The sequence below is a fragment of the Pelodiscus sinensis genome, chromosome 14 (assembly GCF_052426305.1).
Source record: "Pelodiscus sinensis isolate ZL-2025 chromosome 14, ASM5242630v1, whole genome shotgun sequence".
NCBI lineage: Eukaryota > Metazoa > Chordata > Testudines > Trionychidae > Pelodiscus > Pelodiscus sinensis.
In genome coordinates this window covers 14,763,616-14,782,958 of record NC_143065.1, presented here as the reverse complement: position 1 = coordinate 14,782,958, position 19,343 = coordinate 14,763,616, and the positions used below count along the sequence as shown (strand labels likewise).

The 19,343-nt window shown below is 50.9% G+C and overlaps 1 protein-coding gene across 1 annotated transcript in view; it reads left to right on the top strand.

Moving 5' to 3' along the window:
* The first annotated feature begins 3,509 nt into the window (after positions 1–3,509).
* TMEM266 (transmembrane protein 266) overlaps positions 3,510–19,343 on the top strand; it is a 264,791-nt gene continuing 248,957 nt past the window's right edge. The window contains exon 1 of the mRNA XM_006126238.5: positions 3,510–3,833. The gene's annotated coding sequence lies outside the window, so the exon portion shown is untranslated. The remainder of the gene's footprint in view (positions 3,834–19,343) is intronic.

Genomic DNA, 19,343 nt, shown 5'->3' with positions numbered 1-19,343 from the left:
TTTTACTAGGAGGGTGGTGAAGCACTGGAATGGGTTACCCTAGGGAGGTGGTGGAATTTCCATCCCTAGAGGAGAATTTTTAAATCCTGGCTTGATAAAGCCATGGATGGGATGATTTAGTTAGGGTTAGTGCTGCTTTGGGCAGGGGGTAGGACTCAATGACCTCCTGAGGTCTCTTACAACCCTATGATTCTATGATACGCAGCACAACTACACTTGTGAGGTGAGGCTGCTGAAAACCTACCAGAGACTCCACAATTAGATTCGAGTTCTGGATCTATGTAAGGGGAATTATTAATTAGTCATCGTACTGATATAAATACACACTCAAACCCCTACAAGCCAAACTGTGTGCTCATCCATTTAATTTCTTCTCTACAATAATCCCAGATCTCACTCTTCTAGAGCCTGGCCTTCAAACACACTCTTATTTAAAAGTGTATTTTTTAAAAAAATTGTAAGTATAATAAAAATTTAAATTCCCAATATGAGATTACTTTTTATATTTATAACTCAGAGCTAGAGATATTCTCTTACCAAAACACCAGTTCTACCTCTCCCTCAAATTATGGTAAAGTTCAGATCTAAACATCATAGTTCAAAACCATTCTTATTAGAAATTGGCATATTAAACTCCAATTTGGCAAGTGTTTCTTTTAATAAAATAAGAGGTCCATATCACTTTTCAGATACTGAAAAATATGTTGTAAAACTTTAATTTTAAAATGTAGTCACTGGTGCTTCAATTAACTAGTTTTTATATACCAAGTACAACCAAAAACAAAATAATGAATTGTCTAAAAACTTCTGTAACAGCTAGTCTCATGGGATGGAAATATTAAAAAATGCCTTTCAGTCTTAAATCCCTGAACTTTGTCAGTTTAAAATAAGCTCTTAACCTTATTTTGATACAGGCAGTCCCCGACTTACGCGGATCCGACTTACGTCGGATCCGCACTTACGAACGGAGCTTTCTCGCCCCGGAAGTCGGGGCGAGAAAGCCCCGTTCGTAAGCTGCTCCGGTGCCCCTGGTCTGCTGGAGACCGTCTCCAGCAGACCAGGGGCACCGGGCGGGTTCCCGCGCTTCTGAGGCTTTGCCAGAGCAAAGCCTCGGAAGCGCGGGAACCGCTGCTGCTGCCACTTGGGTGCCGGTGCCTGTGGTCTGCTGGGGACCGTCCCCAGCAGACCACAAGCACCGGGACCCAAGCGGCAGCAGCAGGCGGGTTCCTGCGCTTCTGAGGCTTTGCCAGAGCAAAGCCTCAGAAGCGCGGGAACCCCCGCTGCTGCCGCATGAGACCCGGTGCCTGTGGTCTGCTGGGGACGGTCCCCAGCAGACCACAGGCACCCAGACTGGAGCGGCAGCAGCGGCGGTTCCCCGCGCCTCTGAGGCTTTGCTCTGGCAAAGCCTCAGAGGCGCGGGACCCTCCCGCGGCTGCGGCTTCAGTCAGGGTGCCTGTGGTCTGCTGGGGACGGTCCCCAGCAGACCACAGGCACCCTGACTGAAGCCGCAGCCGCGGGGGGTCCCGCGCCTCAGAGGCTTTGCCAGAGCAAAGCCTCAGAGGCGCGGCACCCCGCTGCCGCTACGGCTCTGCTCCCCGTGTCCCTGGTCTGCTGGGGGGGGGGGGGCGCAGCTAGTGTGCTTTCCCCCCCCCCCCCAGCAGACCAGGCTTTTGTTTTGGACTCTGGGGCAGAGCAGCTGGGGCGCTGCCGATTGGTCCTGCAGCGCCCGTGGGCACTACTGGACCAACCCGGCAGCACCCCAGCTGCTCTGCCCCAGGTCCTGATTCAGCCGCTGCTGGTCAGTTTCAGCAGCGGCTGAATCAGGACGTCTGGGGCAGAGCAGATGGGGTGCTGCTGGGTTGGTCCAGTAGCACCCCAGCTGCTCTGCCCCAGGCGTCCCCAAGTCAGCTTCTGCTGAAACTGACCAGCGCTGACTACAGGAAGCCCCAGTCAGAGTTGCTCTGCCCCGGGCTTCCTGGAATCAGCTGCTGATCAGTTTCAGCAGCAGCTGACTTGGGGACGCCTGGGGTTCTTAAGTTGATTCTGTATGTAAGTCAGAACTGGCAGTCAGTTTCAGCAGTGTCTGAATCTGGACGCCAGTTCCGACTTACATACAGATTCAACTTAAGAACAAACCTACAGTCCCTATCTTGTACGTAACCCGGGGACTGCCTGTATTTATTTTCTGCATTTAATTTTGTATTAGTTTGTTCTACTTCACTGGCACTTATCCCAGTAAGTGGGTATCTTTACTTATGTAGTCTCTCTCAGATAGGACAATCTGCTGAATCACTGTAATTTCTAGTCTGCCTCAAGTAATCTTGCAGCTGCTTATTCTCGCTATGATTATGTAATTGTCCTGATGTACCAATAAGCGGGCAAAACTTTAGTTAAATTGGGGTGTGAGAAACTTTTCATTGTAAAAGCAAAATTAGTGGAATCTTGGCACCGTACTAGCTGGACCCAAACATTGCTGAATTGAGGACAAGATTAGCAACATGCCAGGAGTTCCAGAACTATATTTAATTTGCTCAGAACAGAGTGCATTATTGCAGTCATTATCTTTAGTATGAGAATAGTTACATTACAAGTCCTAACATACATTGACATCCACTTTTAGGCTAGCAATGTAGCCTGTGCAAGTTTCAAACATTCAAACATTTGTTTTGATAATCATCCAACTCAGTCTACAAGCTCTCACAATCCCAAACACCCTACTGACTTGAATTGACATAGCCTGCTGAAAAAATAAATCATAACATGCAGTTCCATCTTGGTCCAAGTACACAGAAAAGATGAGCCCCAGAGTAATCCAAGCATCACACCCCAAGTGGTCTTAGTGCCATCCTGACCATAATGGACTTTCCACTAAGATTAAACTGGAATACAATTAGCTAGGGCCTCTTTATCCCTGACAACTAGGTGCAAGTTTCCCCTAATTCCAGAATTTGACAAATGGTCCTGATTTGTCCATGGCGTGCAAGTTTACATCCCTATTCTTGAACTATGGTACTCAAAAAAGACTATGATGTTGTGAGGAATTTGGTCTATTCCTGTGGCACTGATTGGAGCAAATTCAAGAGAGCGATGCCTTCCATCTTCCCCTGTGGATTAAAGATGTAATAGCAAACAGCACTAGGAAGGCACGGAGATGCCTCTATGCGCATGGAGGGAGCCCCAAATAATGCAGCTTTACATCTTTATCCTGCACTAAAAGCCACCCTGCTCGGGGCAAGACCTGCCAGGCTCGTCCACACTGGCCATTCCTGCCTCCATTCCGGAGCAACCCCCCATGCAGGGCCCCGTGCGAAGGGCAGAACATCCCCTGTGAGGGGCTCGCCCCCTCAGGCGGCGGAGGGTCTCTCTTCACTGGCGGCGCTGCGGTCTCTCCGCAGCCCCCCCGTGAGGAAGGCGCCTGCCAGGAGCCGCTCTGACCCCACTGCAGGGCGGAGTCACTCTTCGGGAGCCCGCGTCCCTCAGCGCCCCTCCCCCACGCACCCGGGGGGGGGGGGGGACTCTCCTCGCGAGTCCCGCGGCGCGGCAGAGGACCTTTTCCCCCGCGACCGTGGTACTACGCGCCGTACGCAGAGCGTCGCCTCCATTGGGCCTACGTACCCCACGTGACGCTGGGCGCGTGCCCCGAGATCCACGGACCGACAGCCGGGTGTTTCCTAGGCGACGCCGACCAAGGGGAGCAGGCCAGAGCACGTGCGCGCGCCACAGCGAAGCAGGGTGTGCGCACGCTGGGCCCCCGATCTCTGGGGAGCGCGCGCACCTGACCCGACAGCGGCTGCAGCAGAGCGGGGCGCTCCAGGGTCCCTGCCGCACATCAGGTACGTGTCCCGCCCCGCACTCCCGCGGGCAGGGACCGCGCGTGCCCAGCCCCACCCGCAGCGACAGGCGCGTGACCCTTTCTCCGAGATACCCCATGTAGCCTGCAAACCGCCTCCGGCCTCCGCCAGCGCAGGGCAGCCCCGCCCCCCACAGCGGGCAGGCGCGTGGCTCAGTGTGCAGAGAGCAGGGACCCCCCCCCAACGGGGCTGTACGGCAGGGAGCAGAGAGCATCCCTCACCCCGGCGCTGTAGTAGGGAGCAGGGACCCCCGTACAGTGGGGTTGTGCAGGTCTCTGTGGCAGGGAGCAGGGCATTCCCCATACAGAGGGGTTGTGCAGGTCTCTGTGGCAGGGAGCAGGGCATTCCCCGTACAGAGGGGTTGTGCAGGTCTCTGTGGCAGGGAGCAGGGCATTCCCCGTACAGAGGGGTTGTGCAGGTCTCTGTGGCAGGGAGCAGGGCATTCCCCGTACAGAGGGGTCGTGCAGGTCTCTGTGGCAGGGAGCAGGGCATTCCCCGTACAAAGGGGTCATGCAGGTCTCTGTGGCAGGGAGCAGGGCATTCCCCGTACAGAGGGGTTGTGCAGGTCTCTGTGGCAGGGAGCAGGGCATTCCCCATACAGAGGGGTCGTGCAGGTCTCTGTGGCAGGGAGCAGGGCATTCCCCGTACAGAGGGGTCGTGCAGGTCTCTGTGGCAGGGAGCAGGGCATTCCCCGTACAGAGGGGTCGTGCAGGTCTCTGTGGCAGGGAGCAGGGCATTCCCCGTACAGAGGGGTCGTGCAGGTCTCTGTGGCAGGGAGCAGGGCATTCCCCGTACAGAGGGGTCGTGCAGGTCTCTGTGGTAGGGAGCAGGGCATTCCCCATACAGAGGGGTCGTGCAGGTCTCTGTGGCAGGGAGCAGGGCATTCCCCGTACAGAGGGGTCGTGCAGGTCTCTGTGGCAGGGAGCAGGGCATTCCCTGTACAGAGGGGTCGTGCAGGTCTCTGTGGCAGGGAGCAGGGCATTCCCCGTACAGTGGGGTTGTGCAGGTCTCTGTGGCAGGGAGCAGGGCATTCCCCGTACAGAGGGGTCGTGCAGGTCTCTGTGGCAGGGAGCAGGGCATTTCCCGTACAGAGGGGTTGTTCATGTCTCTGTGGTAGGGAGCAGTGCATTCCCCATACTGAGGGGTTGTTCATGTCTCTGTGGCAGAGAGCAGGGAACCTCCCATACAGTGGGGTCGTGCAGGTCTCTGTGGCAGGGAGCAGGGACCCCCGTACAGTGGGGTTGTGCAGGTCTCTGTGGCAGGGAGCAGGGCATTCCCTGTACAAAGGGGTCGTGCAGGTCTCTGTGGTAGGGAGCAGGGCATTCCCTGTACAGAGGGGTCGTGCAGGTCTCTGTGGCAGGGAGCAGGGCATTCCCCGTACAGAGGGGTCGTGCAGGTCTCTGTGGTAGGGAGCAGGGCATTCCCCATACAGAGGGGTCGTGCAGGTCTCTGTGGTAGGGAGCAGGGCATTCCCCATACAGAGGGGTCGTGCAGGTCTCTGTGGTAGGGAGCAGGGCATCTCCCATACAGAGGGGTTGTTCATGTCTCTGTGGTAGGGAGCAGTGCATTCCCCATACTGAGGGGTTGTTCATGTCTCTGTGGCAGAGAGGTAGGGCATTCCCCGTACAGAGGGGTCGTGCAGGTCTCTGTGGCAGGGAGCAGGGCATCTCCCATACAGAGGGGTTGTTCATGTCTCTGTGGTAGGGAGCAGTGCATTCCCCATACTGAGGGGTTGTTCATGTCTCTGTGGCAGAGAGCAGGGAACCTCCCATACAGTGGGGTCGTGCAGGTCTCTGTGGTAGGGAGCAGGGCATTCCCCATACAGAGGGGTTGTTCATGTCTCTGTGGCATAGAGCAGGGAACCTTCCGTACAGAGGGGTTGTTCAGGTCTCTGTGGCAGAAAGCAGGGCATTCCTCGTACAGTGGGGTTGTGCAGGTCTCTGTGTTAGGGAGCAGGGCTGTTTAAACCTGTAATTTCACAGTATGGTAACTGTGGGAACCTCCCCAAAAGGAGAAGGGGATGTCACAAATCCGATGGAGGATGGTCATTGGATTGCCACCCTCACTTTTGTGCTGCCTTCAGAACTGTACTCTGAAGGCAGCAATTCCAAAGCTTCCTGCAGCTGCAGGAGATATCAAGAGGTATCTGATCTGGTCTGATACCCTCCCCCTGCTCCCAGCACCGGAGCAGTTTGAATGGAAGGGGCGGGTTCTATCCTTCCCCTGCACAGTCACAGGTAGGAAGCCCCTTTTTATGGGGCCCTCTCAGCAGCGCAGGAAAGCTGTGATCTAAAGATCTGAATAACTAGTCGTTAAGCAAATGCTTATTGGATAGTCGACAGGCTAGTTGACTAGTCACTCCCTGCCCCCTTGCTGCTTCTATCAGAAAGAGGCGGTGAGGGGGAGGGAGGAAGGGGTGCGTCAAAGCAGCACTTCATGGAGCCTGGGGCCGGACACTGGGTTTCACGTGGAGCTATCACTTTGAAATACTGCATGAAGCCCAGGGCCATCTCAGGTGTCCCCATGCTGCACATGGCATTTCAAAGTGGCAACACAATGATCAGCTGGGATTTGGACTCCATGTGGTTCTGCCGCTTTGAAACGCCGCATGGAGCCTGACTCTGGGATCCCCGCGATGTTTCAAAGTGGCAGCACCGCACGGAGCCCAGGGTCAGCGGGGGTGTCCCTAGCTGACCCTGGGCTCCACGTGGTGCTGCCGCTTTGAAACGCTGTGGGGAGCACAGCGCCAGTGGGGGACTGGCCCTGTGCTCCCATAGCGCTTTCGCCTTTGAACAGCTCTGGGGCTATTGCTACACTTCAAAGGAAGAGGTGCCCTTATCGACTAATGAAATAGCCAATGCAAATTGCATCGACTATTTGATTAGTCATTTAATTGAAATTTAACATACCTACTGTAATCCAATTTCACCAGTCTTTTCCAGCTGCAGAAACCTCAGGCTACTGCCCAGTCTTGGTCTGCATCCTTTAGTAGAGGGAGACACCTGGTGGGGGGGGGGGGTGTGGCTGGGCTGGTCTCTCCTCCCACCGCCAGAGCAGTTTGCAGGGGAGGTCCTGTCCTTCCCCTTCCTAGTCACAGGTAGGAAGCCCCCTTTGATGGGGCACTCATAGGAACAAGGAGACATCAGATTTTTCAGAAAACGGCTTATTTCAAGGTTGGTGACATGTTTTTCAGGGCCATGAAATAGGTAGGGCCCTACACATATAACAGGGAAGTTGCCTGTCCTTGTGGCAGGGAGCAGGGCATTCCATGTCTGTGGGATCCTCATGGCAGGGCAGCTCCTATATCATGTTCTATGGTAATGGGCGGTTGGTGCTCTGCCACCTCTGCTGAGGCTCTGCCCCCCTGGGGAGGGGAGGAGGCAGGGCAGCACACCAAGCACTCTGCAGTGAGCCGAGCACTCCCCAGCCTTCCCTGAAAAGCAGGGCAGCATGCTGAGTGCTCCCCAGAGCACTGGGAAGGGGTGGAGAAGCAGGGCAGTGCACTGAGCACTCCTCTGCCTCCCGGACAGAGCACTGGAGAGGCGCAGAGAAGCAGAGCAGCGTGCTGAGCGCTCCCCAGCCTCCCCAGAGCGCTGGGGAGGGGTGGAGAAGTGGGGCAGCATGCTAAGCGCTCCCCAGCCTCCCCAGAGAAGCGGGGCAGCGCACCAAGTGCTTCCCAGCTTCCCCTTAGCACTGCAGAGAGGAAAAGAGGGAAGGGGAGCATGTGGGCAGTGTGGCTCCCAGAGCTTAGGCAGAGGAAAGGAGGTTTCCAGCCTCTCTGGACAGGAGTGTGGAGAGCAGCAACACTCGGCCCCCAGAATCCTCCAGTAGGTGCTCTGAGCCTTCTCCACCTTCCCCGCCATGGGGAGGCGGGGCAGCATGCAGTGCGCCTTCCACAACCACAAGGAGGGGAGTACATGGGGGTGCATGCACACACTTTAACCTCCCTAGAGCATTTCCCCAGTGTCTCTGGCCCAGAGCACAGGAAGGGCAGGCAGTGTGCATCCCCTACCTTCCTGGCCTTGAGCATGGGGAGGGTGGGCAGTGGGGGGCTCCAGCCTCTTTGCCCCGGAGCACAAAGAGGGTGGGCAGTGCATAGTTCCAGCTTCTCCTGCCCCAGAGCATGGGGAGGGCAGGTGGCTCCAAACTCCTGGTCAGGAGTGCTGGGAGCAGCAACACCAGAGGCGTAGTGAAGGGGACGAGAGGGTGCAGTTGCCCCTGGGTGCCACGCTGGGGGGGGGGAGGCGCTGGGCTGGGGTGGGAGTGGAGCACACAGCCGCATGCATTGCAGTGAGCCGGGAGCGACTTGCGGGCTATGCAAATTGCAATCAAGCCGAGGCAGCAGGGCTGGGTGGCAGGTTTGGCCATTTTAAAGGTAGGTTAACCATCCCATACCTCTGGTGCCTGGCTCTGCGAGTGGGGGATTTGGTTGGGGGGGGGGGGGCTGGGAGTGCCTGGCTTTGGGAGAGGGGTGGATGCCTTGGGATGGGGGAGGGATAAGGGTGCCTGACTCTGTGGGACAGGTGGGTGCTTTGGGATTGGGGGGGAATGTGGGTGCCTGGCTCTGGGGGAGCAGTGGGGCATTGGGATAGAGCGGTGGGCTGGGTGCCTGGCTCTGGGGGATGGGTGGGTGCATTGGGGGTACTTAATTTTTTTAAAAAAAGGTAGTTTATAAAAAAGGAAAAACTTAAAAAACAACAAATAGTCTAGTAGCACTTAAAAGACTAACAGAACATGTAGATGGTATCATGAGCTTTCGTGGGCGGAAGTGGATTTTGTCCACAAAAGCTCGTGATACCATCTACATGTTTTATAGTAATAGAGAGGTACCCGTGTTAGTCTCATCGTGTTAGTTTTTCCTTTTTGTTTTAGCAAGATCAGACTAACACGAGACTAACACGGCTACCTCTCTATCACTATAAAACATGTAGATGGTATCGCGAGCTTTCGTGGACAAAATCCACTTCCGCCCACGAAAGCTCAAGATACCTTCTACATGTTCTGTTAGTCTATAAAGTACTACTAGACTATTTGTTGTTTTTTAAGTTTTTCCTGTTACAGACTAACTCGGCTACCCCTCTGAAGCTTATAAAAAAAGGTTGAGAAACCTTTGGGCAGGCAGGAGTTTTGGTAAAAATATATCAGACGTGCACACCGTGCCTGCCCTTCCTCAGCTGGTGCTGGATAATCAGAGCCTCAATTCTAAAGGAGTTGGCATTACTGAGGAGATAGATCCCCCCCAAGTTTTGTTGTGGATTCCCCCCCCCCCCAAAAAAAATGCTGGTGTTTTCTATAGGTCTCCCACATCTCCCAGTCATAGCAGAGACTTGGGATTAACATGGCTTTCTCAACTAAAAGTCTTATACATGTTCGGATGTTGTGATTGTGAACACCTGGCGAGGCAGTCTGCTCATAGCAAGGCTGGCCTTGACTCTTGATATCTGTGGCTTCAGTTGTATGATTTGTGTGCAGTTTGGAAGAGCAGCTGTGTCATGGCTCCTTCCCCACTCTAGCATGCTAAATGCAGAAGTGGGGGCCCGCAAAAGTACCCAAAAACCTTATCTTTCCAGGCTTTGGTAAAAACTTCCCCCCAAAATCTTAACAACCTAGATTTTGGCGATAAAAGCTCCGCTGCCATCACCCAAGCAATGATAAGAAAATCAAGGGAAAGATCACTTGAGAAATCTCACCCCTAAAGTAAAAACCAGGACACACAAATTAACCAATACCAGGTTAAGAAAAAGAAAAGAGAAGTTTAATTATCACCACAATATTCCTGTTGCAAGCATAATGACTAGATGGAAAAGTCACAAAGTAATACCCCCACCATGGGCCTAAAACTTAGCTACAAAAGAGAGCAAAGCCCATTTTTAATTGCACAGACATCAGATCCCATTTCCCAAACCATAAAACAATAAAACCTAATGGATTTATCTAAACTTTACCCTACTTACAGAAGAGTGAAGAGTCTGTTCTTGGAGGGAGACATTCTGTTTGACTCCCTCAGTAGCTGGAGAGAGGAAAAACTGCCCAGGACAAAAGAGGGAGAAACCAAACATTCCTTTGTCCTAGTTTGAAATTCCTACCTACATTCTTATTGGCTGAATCTACCTGACTTAGGTAAGGTTAACCCCTTAGTTCCCAGGCTTCTGGCTAACACTCATGATCATGACAGCTCAGAGAGACCTCTCTCCATTACTTAAGGATAGAATCTCACCGCAGCCTGAAGGAATAAGTCCTTCTGGCAGACAGAAAGCCATGCTTGTGGTGTAACCTCAGCCTTAGGCTACTTATTGCTTCAAGTGCCTTCAAGAAAGTGAGGGCGATTCTTGTGTTGTATGTTAGTTTTATTTAAAAGTTTTTCTGAGTGTTATTTTAACAGGTAAACTAATCTCTTACATTCATAACTATGATATAGTTTATTGCTGTGCAATAGTATGAAAAACAAATAGGTTAACTAGGTAAGTAACTAGGCAGTTAGGAAGCATTACAGATTGCTTAAAATAAATTTGATACGCTCAAAATCTTTTTACATTTAATTAAAAGATTAAATGAATTGAATTAATTAAAGCAACAAGTTATTTGTTTGCTGTAACAGTGATTTTAAATGCTTGATTGAAGTATAATGATGAAATTCATATTTAGATTATATAACATTTATTTCTTTTGTGTTTTATAAAACTTACATATTTTAAGAATTTGACATTTTTTATGTAAGACATGAACCTAATGTGAACGGGATATGAACAAATTAAAGAGAAAAAATTATTTAGCAGAACTATAATTTATATTTGTCTGTAGTTAGTAAAATAAGTAATTCATTAAACGATAAGTATCCTAAGAGGTGGATTATTTACAGTGGCACAGTGAGGATAGCGGGGGAGGGGGGAGTTGCCCTATGGCACCATGCTGGGGGGGGGCGCCAATTTAGTCCCCCTCCGCTCCCTCTGTCATCCCTTGGTTCGCCTGCTCCTCCTCCATGCCAGCTGGAGCCACCTCTCCCCCCCGCCCTACCCTCCTTCATCTCCATCGGAGGGTTAGTGCGTGTCAGGGCCTAGCCTGAAACTGGAGAGTGCGGGGGAAGACGCAGTACAAGCTCCCCCTTCCTCCCTGGGTCGGGCTCAGTCATGTGCCAGGTTTGGGGCCATGGCAACAGTGGGGGTGGGGGGTGAGCACAAATTTTACCTTTGTCCCCGGGCGCATAACACCCTTGCTACGCCTCTGAGCAACACTCTGCCCCCAGAGAGCCTACAGTAGGCATTCTGGGGGTGGAGTGTGGGTGGGGACAGACCTGGTGCTTTGTCGGCAATAGGGACGTTAGATGTCAGTTAATTTAATAATCATGTAACTGCATCAAATCTTAGTGGTTACACTGGTGGGGGAGGGGAGAATAATTTTTAAGGGGAGGGCTACACCAAGAATGTGGTCCTTGGCGATTTTCCACACACTTCCGTTAATCGAGGAGGTGAGGGTGCAGAAGGGAGCTTGCAGTAAGGGATTGGGGTGCAGGATCTGGGAGAGGATATGGATGCAGGAGCGGGGACAGAGGGTTTGGATTGTGATCAATGTTCCCTCTTAGTTTTTGTATCTGTATGCAAAATAAATTTTGTTCTGTTCACCAAAGTATGTGCAGATGTGCACCACCCATAGAAACATGCTGCTAGCTGTGGGCGCTCTTCCAATGAGCTGGGCAGCATGTGAATCTCTCCTGGGCGGCCACCCAAGTGCTTAGCTTATAGGGAACACTGGTTGTGACCTGGGGCAGGTAATTGGGATGCAGGATCTGGGGGTAGGAGGGGTTTGGGCTGTGACCTTGGCCAAGGAGGGGCTGTGACCTGGTGCAGGAGATTGGGGTGCAGAAGGTTTGGATTATGCGGGGTAGGAGGACAAAGGATTCGGGTGCCAGAGGCAGGCTCTGGCTGAGAGACTTACCTGCTTGGTTCTCAGTTAGCAGCGTTAGAATCATAGAACTATAGAGCTGGAAGAGACCTCAGGAGGTCATCAAGTCCAGCCCCCTGCTCTAGGCAGGACCAATCCCAACTAAATCAACCCAGCCAGGGCTTTGTCAAGCCGAGACTTAAACACCTCTAGGGTTTCCTATACCCTCCCTCCTGGCCATATACTGCACCCTCTCTTCCTTCTGCTCCCTCCCTACTCCCAGCCTACTTCTACTTCCTAATATCCAACCTGGACCTCTCCCACCACAACTTGAGACCATTGCTCCTTGTTCTGCCATCTGTCACTACTGAGAACAACCTCTCTTCATCCTCTTTGGAACCTCCCTTCAGGAAGTTGAAGTCTGCTATCAAATCCCCCCTCACTCTTCGCTTCTGCAGACTAGATGGATGGCACGAGACAAATGGCTTGGTCATTGTCTTCGGTCCATCCTCTCCAGGGTCCCCACTGTTGGCCGCTGTTGACAGACAGGCTACTGAGCTAGATGGACCTTTGGTCTGACCCAGTACGGCCATTCTAAGCTCAGGGTCGGAGGTCTCAGTGGACCACCTTGATTTTCATGCAAACCTGCTCCTGGGTGGCCAGGCTGGCAGCTATCCTGCCCTAGACGGCCACTTTCCTGTGCCTAGTGCGGAGGTCGTGGATGAGGTCAGCCTGGTCCCGGGAAGAGGCGGAGGGCTGGGTGGCAGCGAGTGGCTGCCTCGAGCCGTGCCAGGTGCCGGGTCTGCTGGCTGGGTGCTGGCAGGCTTGCACCTGGCACGGGCACCGTAGCCAGCCCATGCCCCTTTAAGGGCTCCGGGGCTGAAGGGGGGCAGACGAGTTTCCCTGGTGGTGCCCAGAGTGGCCACCAGGGAAAGCTGGGGAGGGCTAGCCTTCCACTAGTTCGAATTAAGTGGCTACACAGCCCTTAATTCGAACTAGGCGTTAGTCCTTGTAAAATGAGGTTTACCTAGTTCGAATTAAGCGCTCTGCTAGTTTGAATTAAGTTCGAACTAGTGGAGCGCTAGTGTAGCGCCTATCAAAGTTAATTCGAACTAACGTCTGTTAGTTCGAATTAACTTTGTAGTGTAGACATACCCTCAGTTGGGAGCCAACTCAGTGAGGTTTGGGGAGGAGTTTTTTTGCATCTCACTTGTGTGGTCCCCAACTGATGTTTTCATGGGTCAGTGGCCCATGACCAAAAAAAAGGTTCCCTACTCCTGCCATAAATAAAGAAAACACTGAAACCTTTTGAATTGGATATAAATTGATATTTTATTTTATTTAAAATGAAGTTTGATAAACTAACATGAGAAAGTTAAAACACTTAATCTGTTTAATAATTTAAATTAAACCATTCTCCCTAGCTGCATCACAAGCAAAATGGTTTAGGTGTAATTATGTAATTAACTGTGAGTTTCCATTATGAACTGGTAGTCGGTGGAAAGTTTTACATTGAGCCAGGTGATCCATGGGCCAAGAAAGTTTGACAGCCACTGAAATAGAGGCACCCCCTCTCCTGGCTTTTCCTCCCAAGAGATCTCCCTGAGCTCCCTGTTGCTTCGCAAGAGCCCACAGAGAGATGGGGTCTGTTGCCATGATGGTGAAATCACTGTGTCACTCCAGTGTGGATGATGGACAGGCTCTTTGTGAGTCTTGCTCATCTCAGCAGTTGATGATTTAAACAGCATGTTAAGATGCCACATGGAAACATTTGGTGGTTCCACAAAGAGGCAGGATGTATTGTCTCTCTCCAGAGAGGATTGTCATGACATGTGTCTGGGTAAACAAGTCTTTTGTCAGGTCTGTGAAGAGGTGAGATGTTTTGACTTCCAGTTTCAAGGGATCTGTTCTTCTGTCTTTGGGCTGCACGTTGCCTAGACCTGACTGGAGTTAGCTGTGACAATGTGTTTCTGAGTTGTTCTGACACATAAAGTGAAACCTGTGCTTAAACCTCACATCCAGTGAGAGAAAGCACTGCTGTCAGAAGTCGTCAATTCAATGTCTCTCCAATTTTCTTCAAAGATCACCTCTACCAAGCAGTGGGGCTTTTATTGATTAGTCCCTTGTATTTTTGAAGGGTGACTAAATGTTAACTGGATGTTTTTGAGTAATGTCAACAGATTGCTTTGGGCCCAATCCTAGCTTATGGTTTAAATTGGATCAGGCCCTTTCTAAGCAGGTTGGGAAATGGTCTAATTTGGCAATTATTATTATTAGGTATTATTTACATACTATAGGCATTGCCATCATAGTATTGACACATTCATTTCTTAGTAGCTTTGCATATAAAATAGCCCCAAACCATTGGCCTCCATGGGAAATGTACCTTTCAAGCAGTGGTGGTGAGGATTAAGTGACATGGTCTTCTCCACCCTGTAATTATCATGGTTATTTCAGCATTATCATTGTGGCTTGTGGAAATGGAGGACACTTGATAGTTTTGCAATAATTAAAAAAAATGCAGTTGTAGTATCTCTCATTTGGGATGTAAATTCCCATTAATCAGTTAACTGGTTAATGTAAGGTCACACTGGGGCTGCCGCCAGCTCTAAGCCGCTGCTGGCTCCCAGCCCTTTCTGGAGCAGCCCCTTTCTGCATCAAGCTGGACTCATAGAATCATAGAGCTGGAAGATACCTCAATCCAGCCTCCTGCCAAGGCAGGACCAATCTCAACTAAATCAACCCAGCCAGGGCTTTGTCAAGCCGAGACTCCCCACGGAGAGAGGCTGATCTGGACACTGGTGCAGTCCCTGCCTGTGGGGCCCCCAAGTTCCCCACAGACAAAGGCTGCTCCTGACAAGAGCAACCTCTGTCTGCAGAAGGGCTAAAGCAGGCCTCTGCCCACAGCAGGTGGGGAGCTGCTCCAGCCACCTCTGATTATCAGTTACCTAGAACCAATAAGTATGATCTGTTAAGAGGACTAAGGACGTTATCCCTTTATACTGTGGAATAGTTCTGGAAGATTCCCAGTCAGATGGGGCTGCATCTATACTGCAAAGTAATAAGTCTCGGATCCTGAATCTCATCTTGAATCGAGGTTGGACCCCTAATGCTGCAATGTCATGGGACCCTAAGTCTGGACAGTATAGTATACCCACCCCTATTGGTAGAGGATGGTGGGAGAAGTTCTTAAAGGGGGTCACATGTCTCCCTTTACTTCCGGTCATGTGTCCATCTTGACCTTGGGAGTGCTGCCCCCAGAGGTGGGACTTTCTGTGGCAGGTGGGTCTGACGTAAGGGTCAGGGGCATGGCTAGTGATGTCAGGGAGCATGGCTAATGTGTCCCTATTTTGGTTCAGAAAATATGGTTGCTATTCGTCCATCAAGGTCGATGAGGACCACCCAGTGTTATCAGTTTAGTTGGGGGTGGGTTCGGAGATGGCTGATTAGTCCAATCCGAGCCCGAAATTGACGGTTACAGTGGGGACATGAAAGATCGGACTGCTGACCGGAGGAAGAGAAGATACCAGCCCTGGACTTGCGAAGAAGACGTTTCTCTGCAGCACAACGCAGTCTCTTTTGTTCGTGGGCTATTGCACCATCATGTATTTGTCTGTGCCAGGTGGAACTATCATCAGCAATACTCTCCCAATTTCCAGGATCTGTTACAGTTCTTAAGGGAGGCCTTAAGGGTGTCTTTGAATCTTTTCTTTTGACCTCCAAGAGATCGCTTGCCGTGTTGTAATTCACCATAGAGCATCTTCTTGGGCAATCGATCATCGGACATGTGCACAACATGGCCAGCCCATCTGAGTTGTGCCTTGCAAAGCATGGTGTGAATGCTTGTTGTATTAGCCTGTAGAAAAACATCAGTATCTGGAACTTTATACTGCCATCTTATCTTCAGCAGTTTCCGTAGACAGTTCAGGTGGAAGTGATTCAGCTTTTTCGCATGACAACTATATACAGTCCAGGTCTCACAAGCATAGAGGAAGGTGGGCAAGACAACCGCCGAGTAGACTTTTAGCTTGGTCTCAGTCTTAATGCCTCTTCGATTCCAAACATTAAGTTGAAGCCTTCCAAAAGCTGCACTGGCTCTGGCGATTCTAGTATTCACCTCCTTGTCGACGTTGGCTGCCTTCGATAGAGTGCTGCCAAGATATGTAAACCTGTTCACATTGTCGAGCTTCTGGCCATTGACAGTGATGGATGGCTCAGTGTAGTCACAGCCAGGAGTGGGCTGATGCAGAGCCTTGGTTTTTTTGGTGGAAATCATGAGGCCGAAGCTCATGCAAGCTGCGGAAAATAGATTCATGCAGTGTTGCATGCCTGCTTGCGTACCTGAGTTGAGGGCATAGTCATCCGCAAATAGAAAGTCACGAATGGTCTTGACCTGAACCTTGGTTCTGGTCTGAAGCCTCCTCAAGTTAAATAGCCTTCCATCAAAACGGTAGCGCAAGTTGATCCCAACATTATTTTCTCTAAAGGCATCAATCAGCACAGCAGAGAACATAAGGCTGAAGAGACTGGGGGCCAGGACACATCCCTGTTTAACACCATTTGTGACTGCAAATGGCTCTGAATAATTGCCACGATCTTGGACTCTGGCAAGCATACCGTCATGGAACTGTTTCACCATTTCAATGAAGGTATCTGGGCATCCAAATTTGGCCATAATCTTCCAGAGGCCCTCATGACTGACAGAGTCAAATGCTTTAGTTAGATCCACAAAGACAGTGTAGAGCTGGACATTCTGTTCTTGACACTTTTCTTGTAGTTGTCTGGTGGCAAATATCATGTCAGTAGTACCTCGTCCCTTCCTGAAGCCACACTGACTTTCCGGCAAGAGACCTTGGTCAAGGTGCTGTGTGAGTCTGCTTAAAAGTATTCTGGCGAGAATCTTTCCTGCAACACAGAGCAGAGTGATTCCTCTGTAGTTGTCAGAAGAGTGGTGATTTCCCTTGCGCTTGTATAGATGAATAATAGACGCATCTTTGAAGTCTTGTGGAACGCGTTTCTGTTTCCACATCTCACAGAACATTTCAGTAAGCCTCTTAATTAACTTGGGTCCACCAGATTTATAAATTTCAGCTGGAATAGAATCAGCTCCAGGAACTTTACTGTTGGAGAGCAATTCAGTGGCCTTTTGAGTTTCCAGTACTGTTGGAGGATCAGCCAGACTTTCGTTGATCTCCACCTGAGGTAGGTGGTTTATTGCCTCCTCGTTGATAGAAGAGGGCCTGTTAAGGACATCAGCAAAGTGCTCTGCCCAGCGATTAAGGATCTTCTCCTTATCAGTGAGCAAAGTACTACCATCTGTGCTCAAGAGAGGGGCTGAACCAGATGTGACTGAGTCTCATACACAGCCTGAAGAGCATTGTAGAAGTTCCTCATATCGTGTCTGTTGGCAAAGGCCTGGATCTCATCGGCTTTCTGGCTCAGCCATGTGTCCTGCATCTCACGTAGCTTCATCTGTACAGTCTGACGTATCTTGGTGAAGGCAACTTTTTTTGCTACAGGCTTAGGGTCACTGCTGTAGGCATGATGGAGACGATGTTTTTCATCCAGCAATGCCTTGATTTCTCCACAGTTTTGGTTGAACCAGTTGGTGCTTTCTTGTGGTGACGCCAATTAACTCGGAGGCAGTGGAGTACACCAGCTGTTTGAAAGCTGCCCAGCTGGGTTCTATATCAGCGTCAGTTCCAGTGGCTTCCAGCTTAAATGCCAGGGCATCAGCAAGTGATTGTTGGACGCCGCTGTCTTTCAGTCTGGAGACGTTTAGGCGCTTTGGGACCATGATGCCTTGTGGATGTCTGGGGGGCCAAATCCTAAGGTTCATCTTTAAGATGAGCAGTCTGTGGTCCGTCTAGCAGTCGGCGCCACACATAGCCTTGGTCACACGGACATCCTGTTGGTCTTTCCTACGGACTATTATATAGTCGATTAGATGCCAGTGCTTTGAGCGGGGGTGCATCCAAATTGTTCTGTTACGTTTGGACAGGCGGAACACGGTATTAGTTATCAGGAGATCATTTGTTGCACATGTCCTCAAGAGAAGATGTCCATTGCTATTACAGCTACCAATGCCATATCTACCGATGACTCCCTTCCAGGAATCATGATCAGTACCAACTCTGGCGTTGAAGTCGCCTAAGACAATCAGCTTGTCTGACTTTGATATTGTAGCAATCAGCTCTTCCAGGTCTTGGTAGAATTTGTCCTTGATGTCTTCTGGGTTAGTCATTGTTGGTGCGTAAGCACTAATAAATGTGACTTGCTTTTTCCCAGACAGAGGTAACTTCAGCACCATCAGCCGATCATTGATTTCTCTTGGTAGGTTGGATAGCTTATTCACCAGATTTGTCTGCACAGCAAATCCAACTCCCGACTCGCGGCGTTCGTCTATTCTTCGCCCACTCCAGAAGAAGGTGTAACCTGCTCCAATTTCAGTCAGCTGTCCTTCCTCTGCCAGCTGGGTCTCACTCAAAGCTGCTATATCGATCTTGTAGCGAGCAAGCTCCTTGGCAATCAGGGCAGTTTTCCTTTCGGGTCTGTCGGCATCCGTATGATCCATGAGGGTACGTATGTTCCATGCTCCAAGAATGAGTGGAGTGTTACTAGTTTTCTTTGTATTTCGACCGCATAAGCGGGATTTCCACCAGCTGGTCAGGATTGGTGAAGCAGGCATTTTTTAGGGTATCTTTTCTAGCCCCTTCCTCAGACTACAGAGGTAAGCAGCGCTATCCTAAAAAGGACTGCTCAGTCACCCAGGTGGCTGCCGAAAACCACTGCTGCTTCAGATCAGTGGAAGACAACCCTATGACCTGAGCCGCCTGCGTGCAGGTTCGCCACTGCAGCTGCCAGTGTATCCACACCTGCCGTTTCACAGCTAGCCCATCGCCACAGGACTTAGAAAATATGGTTACCATATATATAACAGCAGAAGAAGTACCTGTCAATTGTAGGATCCATGTATATGAGGCTAATTAAGTGGGATAGATGTATCCCATAGATAGCTTTTCATATGAAAATGCAGATGTTAATGGCAGGAGAAATTGGCTTTGTAAAGCACCAACCATTTAACGTCTTTGTTTAGGCCCAGAGTAAGGGTGTCACATCTGTAGATCCATTCCAGTTCTACGGACTTGCTCTGTAATTTGTTAGTGAAATTCCTTTGTAGAAGAATGGCTTTTAAATCCATGATTGAGTGACTAGGTAGGTTAAAATGTTCCCGTACAGGTTTTATGTGTGTTACTGTAAACATGTGCGACCGTACCCTCCTGGGCAGTCCTCTCAAGCCACCATCTCTGTGCTCCCCCCACAACACCTGGCGTCCTCTCGCCTTGAGATTGGCTACGTCTTGGACCTGTTGGCCCATGCTCTGTGCCCTCCGGGCTACCCGTGGAGAGAGAGGGGTCTGGGCCCACACCGTCTCTCAGACCCCAGCCCAGGCCCCTAAGGACACGGACTCAGTTGCCGTCTGGTCCGGCTGGCGGGATGTCCCGCCGTAATGCACCAGCCCACGGGCTCCCTTTGCCCGCTCTGGGCTACTTCTTCTCTCCGCGGCCAAGCCCCTCCCGTCTGGGGCTCACCTCCTTGTCTTGGGTCCCATCT